The sequence below is a fragment of the Drosophila gunungcola genome, chromosome 3R, assembly GCF_025200985.1.
Source record: "Drosophila gunungcola strain Sukarami chromosome 3R, Dgunungcola_SK_2, whole genome shotgun sequence".
In the NCBI taxonomy this organism is placed as follows: domain Eukaryota; kingdom Metazoa; phylum Arthropoda; class Insecta; order Diptera; family Drosophilidae; genus Drosophila; species Drosophila gunungcola.
The window spans coordinates 30,584,141-30,597,891 of NC_069139.1; the positions used below are offsets into that span (position 1 = coordinate 30,584,141).

Genomic DNA, 13,751 nt, shown 5'->3' on the forward strand with positions numbered 1-13,751 from the left:
GATCCGTACCGGGTCTGGCGTCTGTCTGGTCGGGTTGTGTGGCGCTCCATTGGTCCCTTGGTTTTCACTGTGGGTTCGATTTGCTTTAATTAAATTCATTCTCACAGTGTGTGCAACATGTGGCTGATTCGGTGGAAGTTGGGAGTCAAAGTCGGCAGCGGAATGCAGCAGATTCAGAGCTTGGAGTCTGCAGTCCGCAGTCTCCCGCTTTGATTCCAACCATCTATTGCGTAGTCACTCCTCCATCTGGGGTCTGGTTTTCCTTCCTACCTACACTCGGGACCTTTAAACTCTTGCGACTTTGGCTGGCCCTTCTGGCCTTAGTCCTCGTTCTTGGTCGTCAGCAGCAAATCAGGTTTCGCCTGCCTCCACTGACAGACGCATAAATCGCTAAAGTTCTTTGAATGCCAGTCGGCTTGGAAAGAACTCTTAAGCAAAAAGTTATAAATGTTTTCCATATTTTTAGCACCAAAACCGAAGGAATCCACAGCGGGATCTGTTCTTAAGTTCTCTGTTTGATTTAACAACTTTGTTGGCATTGCCTTGTTTGGCTTGTTTGCCTTGTTTGTTCATTTGCGTTTGCCTGCGAATCTGTCCAAGTTTTGTTCTCTAAATCGGAGCAGTCAGCTTCACAGCGATTTTTTTATGACCTACGTTTTCATAGCTCCAGATGATCGTACACAATGAAAGTTTTTGGTAGTCGAATAAACCAACTTTTTTAAACCAATCAATACTGTAAATAACGAATTAAAATCATAAAATATTACCTATAAACAGCATTAGGCATGTGATTTCGATAGTACTTACTTCTGGGTAGCATCTGGTCATGTGTTTATTAGTTCCTTTGGCAACTGTGGCTTAAGGTAAAATAACTACAACTAACTACAAAGCAACTACAATTGATAGTAGATCTATTTTAGTTTATCTTTTATAATAGACAACTGGTACAAGCGCTCCATACACCAAGACTCACATGACAAAAAATCTGCCCGAACTTGGGAATTACATTAATAGACAAAACCAATTTTCCTGTAACAGCGATAAGTTAGTATTTTTATCTATATTTTGTCGGCTGAATTGTTGAATTTCCTGTTAACTGGTTTTCCTGTTTGAAGTTCTTAAGATAAAAAACAATGCATTAATAGCATCCAAAAATAAGATTAAGAAGCCTTCAAAATTTTCTAGAGATTCGTTAAAAAAAAGTGGAAAAAGCCAATGAAAAAGGTCTTAAAAACAATTTTGTGCCAAGGTTTCGTAACTTTTTGAATAAGCCAATAACAAAAAAAAACATTCAATGTTTTGATTTAAGATATCTGTGATAGTGTGTTCCATTTCATTTGGGGCGCATAACATTAAAAAGCTTAGATGCCATTCTTTATATTTGCATTTAATTTCGTTATCATACTTATTTTTTCTTTATTTATACATTTTACTTGCGTAGGGACGCTGTTTGATGCCCATTGGCCTGGACCAAAAACACTTTTGTGCTGTAATATTCAAAATAAAACAAAAAGTATGTGTAAGTAAAATACAGCTTATTTGTAGAAGTTACGTTAATTTATCAACCAAATGAAAAGATAATCTCAACTTTCTATTTCTACCTAATTCCCCGCACAAACCGTATGCGTAAACAAATTATTTTAACTAAATTGTATGCAAATATAATTTCCTTACTACCATTTGCACTTAACCTATAGTGAACCCGTAAAGGGTTTACTCGACCCAAGTCCACTAAACTGTGGACAATTCGACAGCCAACAATTTTAAGGGTCCACAAACAGCCCAGCAAACAAAACGAGGGAACAAGTTAACCCCGAAACGAAATAAGGCGGAATAAACTGGCGGACAGACTCGCGGACAAACATCAAAAGACAAACTTGTAAGTCCGCCGGTGAACAAGGATCGGTTTAAGTTTCATTCTGTACCCCGTGAAATGTCACACGGTCCGCAGGAACTGGTTATCTCCTCTTTCTCCATTTGAAGCTTACAAAACAATTTGATGTTTTCTTACTGGAATGATGATTCCAGAACACTATATTCACAGATTTGTTTGACACTGACTTGACACTCTGCCGCCCGTTAATTGTATAAATATAAATTTTAGAGAAGGGGAAGGACGGGCCAAAACAAATAGATTCCGAGACCAAATGCTAATTAATCCCACGTCTTTTCGGGAAGGGATTTGATTTTGCGCCGATGATTTTCACACAAGGGTCGTCCGGTTTTCCGTCTGGCCCTGATCCTAACCTTTAACACGCTCTGATTTCCGATTTTCAATTCCATGCTTGTAATTGCAAATTGCATTTTTTGTTCATTCCTATTTTTAGGGTAGTGAGGCCACATTTCGTCTTATCCCGCAGCCATACAAAATCTGTTTTGATTTAAGACGGTTTCCATGCTTCTGTGTCAGGATGATTACCAAGATTTTTCTAGATCTTCAAATCACGCGCGAAGCATCCTCAAATAGTCCTGGAAACCCTAACCCGACCTCAACAGAAAACGAGAGCACAAATAATTAGGAAAAATAAAAATAATAGTGACAGCTGTTGCAGCGTCTGGGAAGGATTCCTTCACGAGGGGACCAATTGATTAGTTGTAACCCTCGCCTTCCGACTGCACCCCCTGTCTTGGGCTGGCTTTGCTCCAATTTACAATACCTCTTTATATTTATTAACTCGTGTACCCTCGACAAGGGCTTCACTGCTTTACCCAGAAGTTTATCACGTTCTGGAAGAATCCTCTTGCCTAAATTAACAGCATTAAAATCTTTTGTTTTGTTATCTTCTTGCCTTTTTATGACGTAAATAAAAGATAAATGCAAGTTAGGACTTATTTGTTTGTTCATTTTATTCAAACTTTTTTATTTTCAAGATATATTTTGTGAAATTTAAAAACAAAACTTGGCTTTTACGGAGTCGCTTTCGGCAGTCCCTTGGAAATAAAGACTCTCCGCGTTAACAGCAGAAAAAGTGATATTTGATTTTTTGACAGACATTATTACAAACAAGAAAGGAAGCAAACTTCCGATTGTTTCTATGGGAGCGATATGATATAGTCGTCCGATTTTAATGATATTTAGGCCACAATTCTGAAATAATAAACCATTTCTACATCTCGAAGAACTAAAAAAAAATTTAAAAACAGCAAAGTTATAATTTGTTTTCATTTATTTTTGCAATTGTTCTTATGGGAGCTATATGCTATAGTCTACTGTACTACCTGCAACAAAAAGACAACTTCTGGGAACTTTCAGACTAGTTTGCAAAAAAAAAAAACGGACGGACGGACATGGCTAGGTCGACTCTCCTAGTGATGCTGATCAAGAATGTATATTTTTTATAGGGCGGAGATATCTCCTTCACTGCGTAGCAAACTTCTGACTGAAATTGTGATACCCTCTGCAAGGGTATAAAAATGAAAATTTTGGTGAAAATTTTTTGAAGTCTTTGTTTTTAAATTGTTGTAGGATTGAATTGTATATTGTTCAAGACCTTGTTAAAATCGGTTGCTTAATTCTCGAGAAATACTGACTTTAAAAACACAGTTTCGAGAAAAAGAACTACAGTTTCAACTGACAATAAAAGTAAAAAGCGAACGAGCAACTGTTCAACGCAGTGTCTCAAAAACAATCACTCGGATCAACTTAAAAATGGAGGACAATATTCCTGAGATAGTATTGCATTAATAAAGACAAAAAAATAAAAACGTATTTATTAAAACCATGAAACACATTTTTTTGATAGAAGTAGAGTTCTAAAGATTACTGTCAAAGGAGTCTTGTGGTTTTTAGAGTGTTTGCTTCTTCAGTTTGTCAGCTGTATTTTTGCATTTATGTGTATCCCCCTTTTTTTTGCACACCGAAAAGTGGAATGAAAAATATGTTTACTCTATTCTCAGTGCTGGCTGGCTAGGGGTTGCATCTCCCTTTCTCCTTTGGCTGCTTTAGTTAAGTTTAATTATTGGCTCAGTGCCGTCAGCGGCGCATACCTCGAATTGCCAGTGGTGCCGGGGAAACCAACTTTGGGTGGTTCTCCGGACCGGCACATGGCAATGCCTGCAATGGACTTCGGAGTCTAACCAGCTCCTTTAGGTATTCCCTCCCTTGCAGCACAGTGGTTTAAACATGGTGGCTATTCCGGCAATTCTTTAAATGGGTGCAGGGGTTGATAGTCCAAAAATAAAAATGAACGAAAAAAATTGCAAATAAAATATTATAGCATATTTATTTATATCTAGTTATAACATTTAAAGATTTTAAAATATAAATTTGTAACCAGTAACAAATCGCTTTCATTCATACATCGCATCATTTCAACTAACATATTTAAATGTCATATAATTTGTTCTTTTCTACTAAAAATAACTATAAAATATAGTTTTCCAAACAAAACACTGTTCACTGAAGTCCCAATGTGCAAGGCTGCTGCTTTTTGTGCTTAGTTTTCCATTGTGCGGCTGCAAATGCAGCAGGAACCACTTACCGCTTCCTGTTGGAATTACGGGAAGCCCTGAAACAATTACAAACACAAACAAAAACCAAGGGAGTCTAAAACAGTCGGCAAATTCTAATACAAGATCCTTGAGACCTTGCCTTAAAGTAAAACTTCTGATGCACATCGGCAGCAACAATTGTAGAGTGCACAATTACAGAGTAACAATTTAAATTTACTTATAGCTGCATGACACTACTTTGGAGCATTACAATGTATTGGCGGGTTTTATTGGAGCTCAGAAAAAGAAAAATTAATTTTAGATACCAAAATCTGGTTAGTACCCTTTAAAAGTGTGGAAATGAAAAAATGTGTAGCAATTGCGGATGCCCGAAAATTCTAATAAGTTAATTCAATTGCAACTCCGGTAGTTTCCAAGTGCAGACAGAATATATAAACAGTAAGTTTAACTAATCATAAAAAGTCAGTGTCTAATAATAAAATACCAATAGATAAACAAAACAAAACAAGAAAGGAAGGAAACTTCGGCAAGCCAGTCTATATACCCTTGCAGCTATTGCAAAAATTAAACATATGAATTTTGAATATATACATATGAGAACCCATTTAAAACCCTTAAAGCTATGAAGATTTTCACTTAAATTATTCGATCGTTCCTTAGGCAGCTATATGATATCGTCTCCCGATTTTAACTAAAAGCGTTAATCTAAGTTATTAAACCATTCTTATGTCCAAAATAATTCCAAATAAAAATGGAAAATTAGATAAGTTACCATTTTTAAACATTTTTTTCAAATTACGATTGTTGCCATTTTAATTTAAACCGTCATTCCAAAATAAAAAAACATTACTTAACTTCGAAGAACGATAAAAAATTTAAAAACAGCAAATTTAAAAATTTATTTTCCATATGTTTCCCCGGTTATTCCCATGGGAGCTATATGATATAGTCGTCCGATCGGGCTCGTTCCGACTTATATATTACCTGCAATAGGAAGAAAACTTTTGTTAAGTCAACAACAATTTTTCTGTGTACTTTAACATATTAAAGATAAACTTATATTTTAAAAGAGTGAAATTTCCTTATCTCATTGCCTTGTGAAAATGCACTCTAAAAAAAAGGTATGCATTTTTACCATTTTTTTTCTTAACTATAATAATAAGAACGGTAATTTTATAGGAAATATTAAACATATTAAAAAACTATTTGCTTTGATTTCGAGAGTCCAAAGTGCCAAACGTACCCCTGAGCAACTTGCCATTTTTTTCAAAGAAAGATATTTTATTCCGTATAACTAAAAAAAATGTATATAAAAATGGTTAACTTATATGAATTTCAAAATTCTCACAAGATAATCTTTACTATCGAATAACAAATTAAACTTTTTCTAAAACAAAGTGTCTTTACTCCACTAAGCTAAGAAAGCCTTCCTGGAACCGAAACATAAGTGTCATTCAGAGCCCCCTCAAAAAAGCAAAAAACGTGACATTTCCAAAATGCACCCCACGTGGCAACCCCTTGCTTATGTTCCTCTTCTGGTTCGTTCCACTTTTATACATTCCAACAGCAGTAACTGTCTGAAGTGGATTGTGGAAAACGAAGGAGGAGTGGAGAGATGTTGGTTACTATGAAAGGGTGTTCGAACAACTGCTACGTACTACTATTTCTGTTTATATTGGTTTTCCCTTTTAAGGGTACTTCTTCAGGCTGTCTCTTTTTCTTTGGTTCTACACCTAACCTTGCGCAAGAAATGCGAACCAGGTGTAAAGTGCGTTTGTGCTACCTTTTGCTTCTCTACTTCTGTTTCCATTCAATCCCCTCCTTTTCTACTTCTTGTTGTTTTTCTTTTATTGTTTGTTTTGTGGGACATCTGCCAGACCATTTGATTTCATTAAGTGTGTGAACACTTCCGTTCTGGATTTACTTATTGCAAAAAGAAGCTCCCACGCCTGGGATCCACTTGGAGCACAATCCCATAGTCCTTTGCAGGCTAATTGCACTATCTTATTCCTCCTTAGGGCAGTATACTATCCTGATCTTGTCCTGCTCTCCGTTCTTGGTTCATAGGAAACGCAACAACAAAGGGCGCAGGAGATTTACCGATCGGCAAATTTCCTGGAACTCTCTGAATGGGAAAAACAAAAGCGCAACGCACACTGAGAGAAAAAGGGAGAAAGTTATATCTGAAATCTTGCAATGCGGTGCTTACACTGAGAAAATACTACTCATTAGAATTAAGGATCGTGTTATTTTTTAAGAAAAATATTTGCCAAATTTTAGGATTGTGCTATTTTTTAATTTGAAAGTGTAATATTTTATTTTTGCCAAAAAATTTGTTACTTTTAATTTTGAATAATAATTACCTGTCAAAGATGGAATTGGGGTACATAGGTAGGCCAATATTCTCGTTTTTTAGAGTAATGAAACTGTATAAATGAAAGTCGTTCGGTTACAATTTGTTCCGAGGCTTAAGGAACTATATTTTATTTTTCAGTGCTTTTAACCTGAATCTTAATCTCAACCTGGGACATTCGAGGACGCCGCTATTCTTATGAATGTACTTGGTACTTGGCCCGAAGGTTTCTGAACAGGCATCGGCAGCTTTTGTTGCCTTGCCGCTCCACGTAACCCCGTCCTAGTCGCACTCCTTGTTTGCCGGCTCCTCGCGTTATTGTTACTTAAAATAGCTGAAATAAACGAAAGATAAAAAAGTGAGGGGGGCATATCCCAAATTTGAAAACCGGTGTAGCCTGAGCCTCAGCCTCAGGTCCAAGTCCCGGCCCAGACCAGATCTTTTCAAATCAGATCGGCCAAAGGTTGCCCAGGTAGCAACCTCTCTCTCTTTCTCTCTCTCTCTCTGTTTTTTTCTCTCTCTCTCTCTTTCTTGTATTTTATTTATTTTCTGTTTAATAATCTTAACTCCGATCGGTTTTTTTATTAATTATTTTATTTTAAGAAACTAAGAAAATTAAATATTATGATTGCCTTATCTGTATGCAGCTCAATTGTTTAATAGTTCCTATGGCAGCTATATGATATCGTTTTCCGATTTTTATAAAATCAAAAGCGTAATTCTGAACTGTCAAATTATTAATAATTCAAAAAGAATTTCTAAAAAAATTAAAAAATAAAAAAGGTAATTTAAAAAAAATTTTTATATTTGTATTGTTCCCATGGGAGCTTTATGCTATAGTCGTTCGATTTTGATGAAATTTAAACCGTAATTTTGAAATATTTAACCATTTACTATATGTCGAAGAACTAAACAAAAATTGAAAAACAGCAAAGTTATAATTTTTTTTCATTTATTATTCCGGTTGTTCCTATGGGAGCTATACGCTATATTACATATAGCTGCCTTTGGAACGGTCGAATAATTGACTTAAAAATCATCATAGCTTCAATGTTTTTAAGCATGTAAACTTGCCGAAGTTTGCTTCCTTTCTTGTTTTTAAATAAATTTTTTTTTTATAAATCGGAATGAAAACAACCAAATTCGTAAAAATAATTGAATAGTAAAGGAAATGTCAGACTATTGAATTCAATATTGTATATATAACTTTAAAAATTATTTTTTTAATCATAACATTAACATTAACAATGTATAACATATATTAATAAATGTGGAAAATATTATATTAAAAAAACAGTTCTTGTTTGATTTAAATGCATTGTTAGGTTTACGTTAAATATGGTTGAAATTTAATTAAATTTTCAGATATAAAAATCAATTGTCATATGAAAAACGTCAACTCTTTTATGCCCACTGTGTCTACAGCCAACATTTTCTTTGAGTTTTTATTGAATTCGGGTATGAAAGGGTTAAAATAACTAAAAACTGCAATGGATAATTTTTTTTTTTTGTTTTCTCCGTGATTTCATTTTGTATTTTTATTTCCTGTTATGGGATCTTCCATGTTATTTGTATTTTTTAATCTGTTTAACAGGTGTTTGAGTAGCTCGAAAGATTTATCGATAGTTGAAAATACCCTATCCTGCTAGGATCAGCCAGAACCCTAAGAGCCCTCTGACCTTAGAAATATCTACATCCTTTGCAACGTTTATTTTGTCCTAGTATGCCTTTCCTTGTTTGTGGCATGCGCTAAGAAGGTTTGTTTTCAATTCCTTTCGTGTGTGCCAGCGGTAGTCAAACCCATAAAGCGGCAGCTGCAAACTATTTGCCTCCTTTATTCCTCAATGTTTCATGCGTATACATCGTATACATCGCAGCAATACGTCAGTAAAGACCCTCTGCCAAACCTCATCGAGCCCCCGACAAACCATGAGCTCGCGTCTCTCCTCTCGGCGCTCAGTTTAGTACCCTGCTCTCCGTTTACTATTCTTCAATGCAATGTCCTGGGCAGTCTGTACTACCCGTCCATATCCTGCTGGAGTTCTTAGCTATGGGCCGTACAGTACAGGCTTCGCAGCGTTGTAACTTTTGTTTTCTGTGGGGTCTTCCCTTTACTTAAATAAATGGTATAAATTGTTAATGATTCCCCAGAGTTAAACCCTTCCTCGTACAGTAAAAATTGTTCCTTTGACAAGTGTAAAACCGGTTGAAAGATGCGTTTCCAGTCCTATTTATTATACAAAACAAATGCATATAAAAAGCACAAACTATTATGATCTGAAAACAAATCGATTTTGATTGGTAATTTTAGAAATTGGCGGATTGTGAAGTAGGGTTAATGAATGTCTTATAAATTATTTCTTGTGTGCAATCAAAAAAGAGGACGTGTCCTGTGCTCTCCCTGTTATTAAGTGAGTACCGATCGCACGATATTTTTCGTTTTTTTTTCTCAGATTTTCTGCATCTGATTTTCGGTTGTTTTGGACATAATTTGTTGGATTTGCATGACCATAAAACCATATTTTTGCACGCTCTTTAGCAGAGTTTCCTTGAGTTCTGAGGTTAACGTTCACAGGCCTAGGCAAGGAATTATCACCTGTCAACATCATTATGATGATCGATGTACTTGTGAACGTCCACAACAGATATTTTCAGGTCAGACAACTTCAGCTGTCAGAAAAGTACGAAATGGAATCTCAATGAAGATATGCTCTTGATCGTTTCACACACACAAAAACTGACCTAAATTACGAAGAAACAAAAAAAAAACTGTATTGTCTAGTACCCAAACTGTTAGATAACCGCTACTTAGCCAACCAATTGTATAACAAATATGTCCCAGATATTAATCGGGGCTTAGCTTCGACTGCACAGGTGGTATACCTAGAATCTGCATGTTAACTACCAAATCTAACGTTTTTATAGTTTTCAAGGCCTTGACGGGCAAACAGACAGACAGACAGACAGAACATGGCTCGTTCGACTCGGCTATTGACCCTGATCAAAAGTATATACAATTTATAGGGTCGGAAACGCTTTTTTCTACCTGTTACATATTTTTCAAGAAATACAATAAACCGTTTTACTCTACAAGTAACGTGTATAATGAGCATAGCCCATTTACTTTTGTAACAAATTTTTAACAATTTGGAAAATTTTAGACAATTTAAACAATTTTTTGGGTAACTCTTGGTTCGGACGCAGTTGTTTTTACATAGAGAAAAAATGAGCTTAAATTATTATTAACTTAATCATAAGATTTTTGCTACAATCCAGAGATATGTTTTTTGTTTATTTAATGTATCAAACGATCAATTTCACGATTATGACACAAACCGGTAGAAACTTAAATATGGTTTATGAGATTCAAGAGCTTAGAGAGTTGTAGTTAGATTTTCGGTCACAAACAAAAGTTTTTTATTTTATTTAGAATAATTTAATAATAATAATATATTTTATCACATGCAAACATAAACCAAATTACAGGATATCGACAAAAAAAGAGATTGTCGCCTGCTCTAAACATTTGAACAAAATACTTTTTTGTACTTTTTTTTATTTATGAATTAGGTTGTTTTTACCTGTATTACTTGATTATCACAACGAAGAGTACCAATATTGCTAAAAAAAAAAAAAGTTTCTTTGTGTGTATTTCTTGTATGAATTTGGGACTTTTGGGAATAGTATTTCTCAAAGAGCCGCCTGTAGTTAAGTCATTTGGTCAATCAAAGATTTCCGAACAAAGGCTTAAGAAATATCTGTCCAGACGTCTATTGTTTGCTGTCCTTGCCACCTCGGAGAAAAGCTCGTTGCCATTCCTTCTCCGGGTTGTAGACCTCTCTCGTACCTAGTCTCTTCGGTCTGAATGCAATGCCATTTCCTCCCTTATTGCTTTTGTTACCCTACTGCATTCCTTTTCATACGCCCCGTTACGTTACGAGTTCTCTCTCACTCTCTCTCTCTCTCCCTCTCTCTGATATTTCCGTGAGCACTCGCACTCATGATCGTGTTTCGATCCCCCTGCAATTGCATTCCTGTTTTAGTGCTCTCTCCTCTATCTCTCTCCCCGGCGCTTCTTCTTCCTTTTCGCCGGGTTTTTCGGAATTTGTTGTATCAAGGGAAAAGTAAGCAACATTTTCGAATCGAACGCAGCAGAAAGTGGAAGTTATCAACGGATCTCCGGATCTTTAGATCAATCATCGTTATTCGCGTGTTGCTTGTTTTTACCTTGTTATCGTTAGCAATTCATTTACAAAAATATCAAAATGCACTCAAGTGAAGCAAAACAAATATTGAAATGCAAAATTTAAAGAATACATAAAGTTCTGTTAAATGTATCTGCAAGATATGGAAAATAAACGACCGCTTATAAAGTGTTCTGTTATGTTACAACCCACAAATACACATCAATACTAATGTTCGGATTTCGAGGATGTTACTCAAAATTTATAAATCAATACAAAAATATAAAACTCAAAAAGAAATAAGAAATAAACAAAAAATTTTACATCTGATTCTTTGCAATACTTAAAATTGTTTCAAGTTTTCTGTTTGTTATTTATTATTAAATCTTTCACGAAACAAGTTTATCTTAAAAATCTCATTACTATTTAAGTGTTTCTATTCTAAAAGTTACTTCAAAATTGTTTTAAAATTTATTTAAAAAGTTCATTAAGTTATTTATTCAAATCTTTTTAACATAAGCTTAACTAAAGCCAAATTCTTTTAAGCAAATCAACGCTTATTTATTTATTATACCTTAATACTAAACTTGTATTTAGTTTATCGTAACTTTAAAAAAAATTAAAAATCTAAATTACCCGATACAATAAAACCAGTTGAAAATACTGTCAAAAAGACTTTTTGGATTACATTTAAAAATTGCTTCATCAAGGCTTCAATTATGTAAGTATATAGAGAGAAATAAAATTAAGTAATACAAGCAAATCTTAACTCACGTTCCTAGATTTTTTTATAAGCAAGTTTTTTGTTTATTTGTTGTTGTTTTTACTTACATGTAAATATATAATTGAATATATATACAAATTAAATTCAGTTAAAAACATTCTTTGTGGCCTACAGAACGCTCTATAGATAGACGTCAATAAAGGGGGAAGTTCATTGAAGGTGATTTAGTAGCATCGAAACTGGCGGCAACCGAAACCAAACTCAAAGCCACAGCCGAGAATGTGTAACCAAACAAGTCGCTAAATTAGTGTGTGCATTTCAGAGTATCTGTAAGTTGATACCGTACTCACAAACTGAGCTCAGGTAGTCCACGTAGGTATTTCTCTCTTTCTCACACATGGGGCTTCAATTGGGAGAGATGTTCCGGTGGTGTCGCACGTCTTAATGTTGATAGTAGTCGTTGTGTTTTTGTACAACTGAAAGAGGGTATGCCGAAGAGCATATTTTTTTTATACGATCTAACTGAATAACAAAATAGTTAGATAGCAAACAATACATACATATATTTATACCTTCCAGCTATAAATAGAAATCCCTTATAATATTAATAATAAATTTCAACTGAATCATAATCGTATTAGTCCCACACGTAAAGTCTGTAAAAATAATTAACATAAAATTGACTTAATTTGCAATTTGTGTAAAGTATGAAACACAGATGTTAAGGGGAAAAAAAAAATCAAAAACAGGGAAAGTAAAAAGGAAAGAGGTAGGCGCTTACGGCAAAATCAATTTTGTAGAATATCCAGCTGTGTATCGAGATATTTAATAAGTGTTTCCCGCAGTCAAACTGGTGGAGAAGAACAAGATAAACTAAGAACCAATACATTGAAAAATTCTAGATATATATTTTTATTAGCATGGAAAAATAACAATTGTTGAAGATAGCCCAGACCTTTTAAATACATTGTTCAATGATCAGTATACATTGATTTTTAGTATCAGAATAAAGGTTTTTATAAATATTTCCCTAAGTAAGACTGGACATTTCCTAAGCCATGGCATAAAAAGGTTTATCTATAAAATGTACATTATTAAAATATATTTGTTAGTATTTAAAGGAAGACTCTTAACAAAAATTAACATTTTTATTAAGTTTATATTAAAGTCTGTCATGTCACTCTGAGTCATGGTCAATGCTGTTATTATTCGGTCAATATCATTCGTCTCAACTATAAATTATTAGCATAAATATAATTTTTTTTAACAATTGGCGCCATCTAAACCCGACATATTTATTTGAAATTGGTTAGCTGAAGGAGGTCAAATAGTCGGGCACTCGACTACAGTGTTCCTCTATATATAGTATGAAAAAGAAAAACTAAATAAAAATTATTTGGTGTTTGGTTTATGCAAGTGTATTTTAAAAGCTGCTGCCTCTGACTTGAAAACTTCACCCCGTGTCTCTAAAACTCTGACTGACATTCTGTCAAACAGGCGGCGACTTCGACGTCAACTTCAACAGTCGCGTCGTTCCACCTAGCTTCCTGTCCACCTCCCCCTTTTTGTTTCACTTTTATTTTCGAATATGAATATCGCGCCGCGGCTTGAGACTCTCAAGTAGTTTGCTTGCTGATTGCATTCCATGCCGGAGACGTGGTTTCCTCTTCTTGTTTTTCCCTTACCCGCCGACAACTCTCTTTCATTTCCCATATGTCTGGCTTTCTGGTAGAAAAGGGGGTGGCGGGATACCTCCAAAGGAAAAGGGGTTGCTGCTCCGAGGTTGATGAGGTAGGAATGGCAGGGATGTGGTGGCCAAGGGAGTAGGGAAGGATAAGGAAGGATGACGAGGTTGACGAGGTTGACGAGGAGCATGATGCACGATTGACGCAGTTTCATCGGGGGTGACAGATTCGAAACGCTGCCGGCTAAATACGTCTGGTTTGGAAATAAGCCAACATTAATATATTTATGAACAGGAATAGACAGGCAAAAAAATGTTAAAGTCAAATAAAAGGAATTCGAATTCTGAAACTTT

The 13,751-nt window shown here is 35.0% G+C and overlaps 1 protein-coding gene across 3 annotated transcripts in view; it reads left to right on the forward strand.

Annotated features, from left to right (window-relative positions):
* Positions 1–13,751, forward strand: part of LOC128260670 (transcription factor E2f1) — a 55,303-nt gene that overhangs the window by 20,825 nt on the left and 20,727 nt on the right. The window contains exon 2 of one of the 3 annotated variants that reach the window (XM_052994245.1): positions 1,442–1,513. The exons of 1 other annotated variant lie outside the window; for it this stretch is intronic. The gene's annotated coding sequence lies outside the window, so the exon portion shown is untranslated. Of the gene's footprint in view, positions 1–1,441; positions 1,514–10,933; positions 11,711–13,751 lie in introns of those variants that run through there. One more of the 3 variants, XM_052995882.1, reaches the window with a different exon arrangement.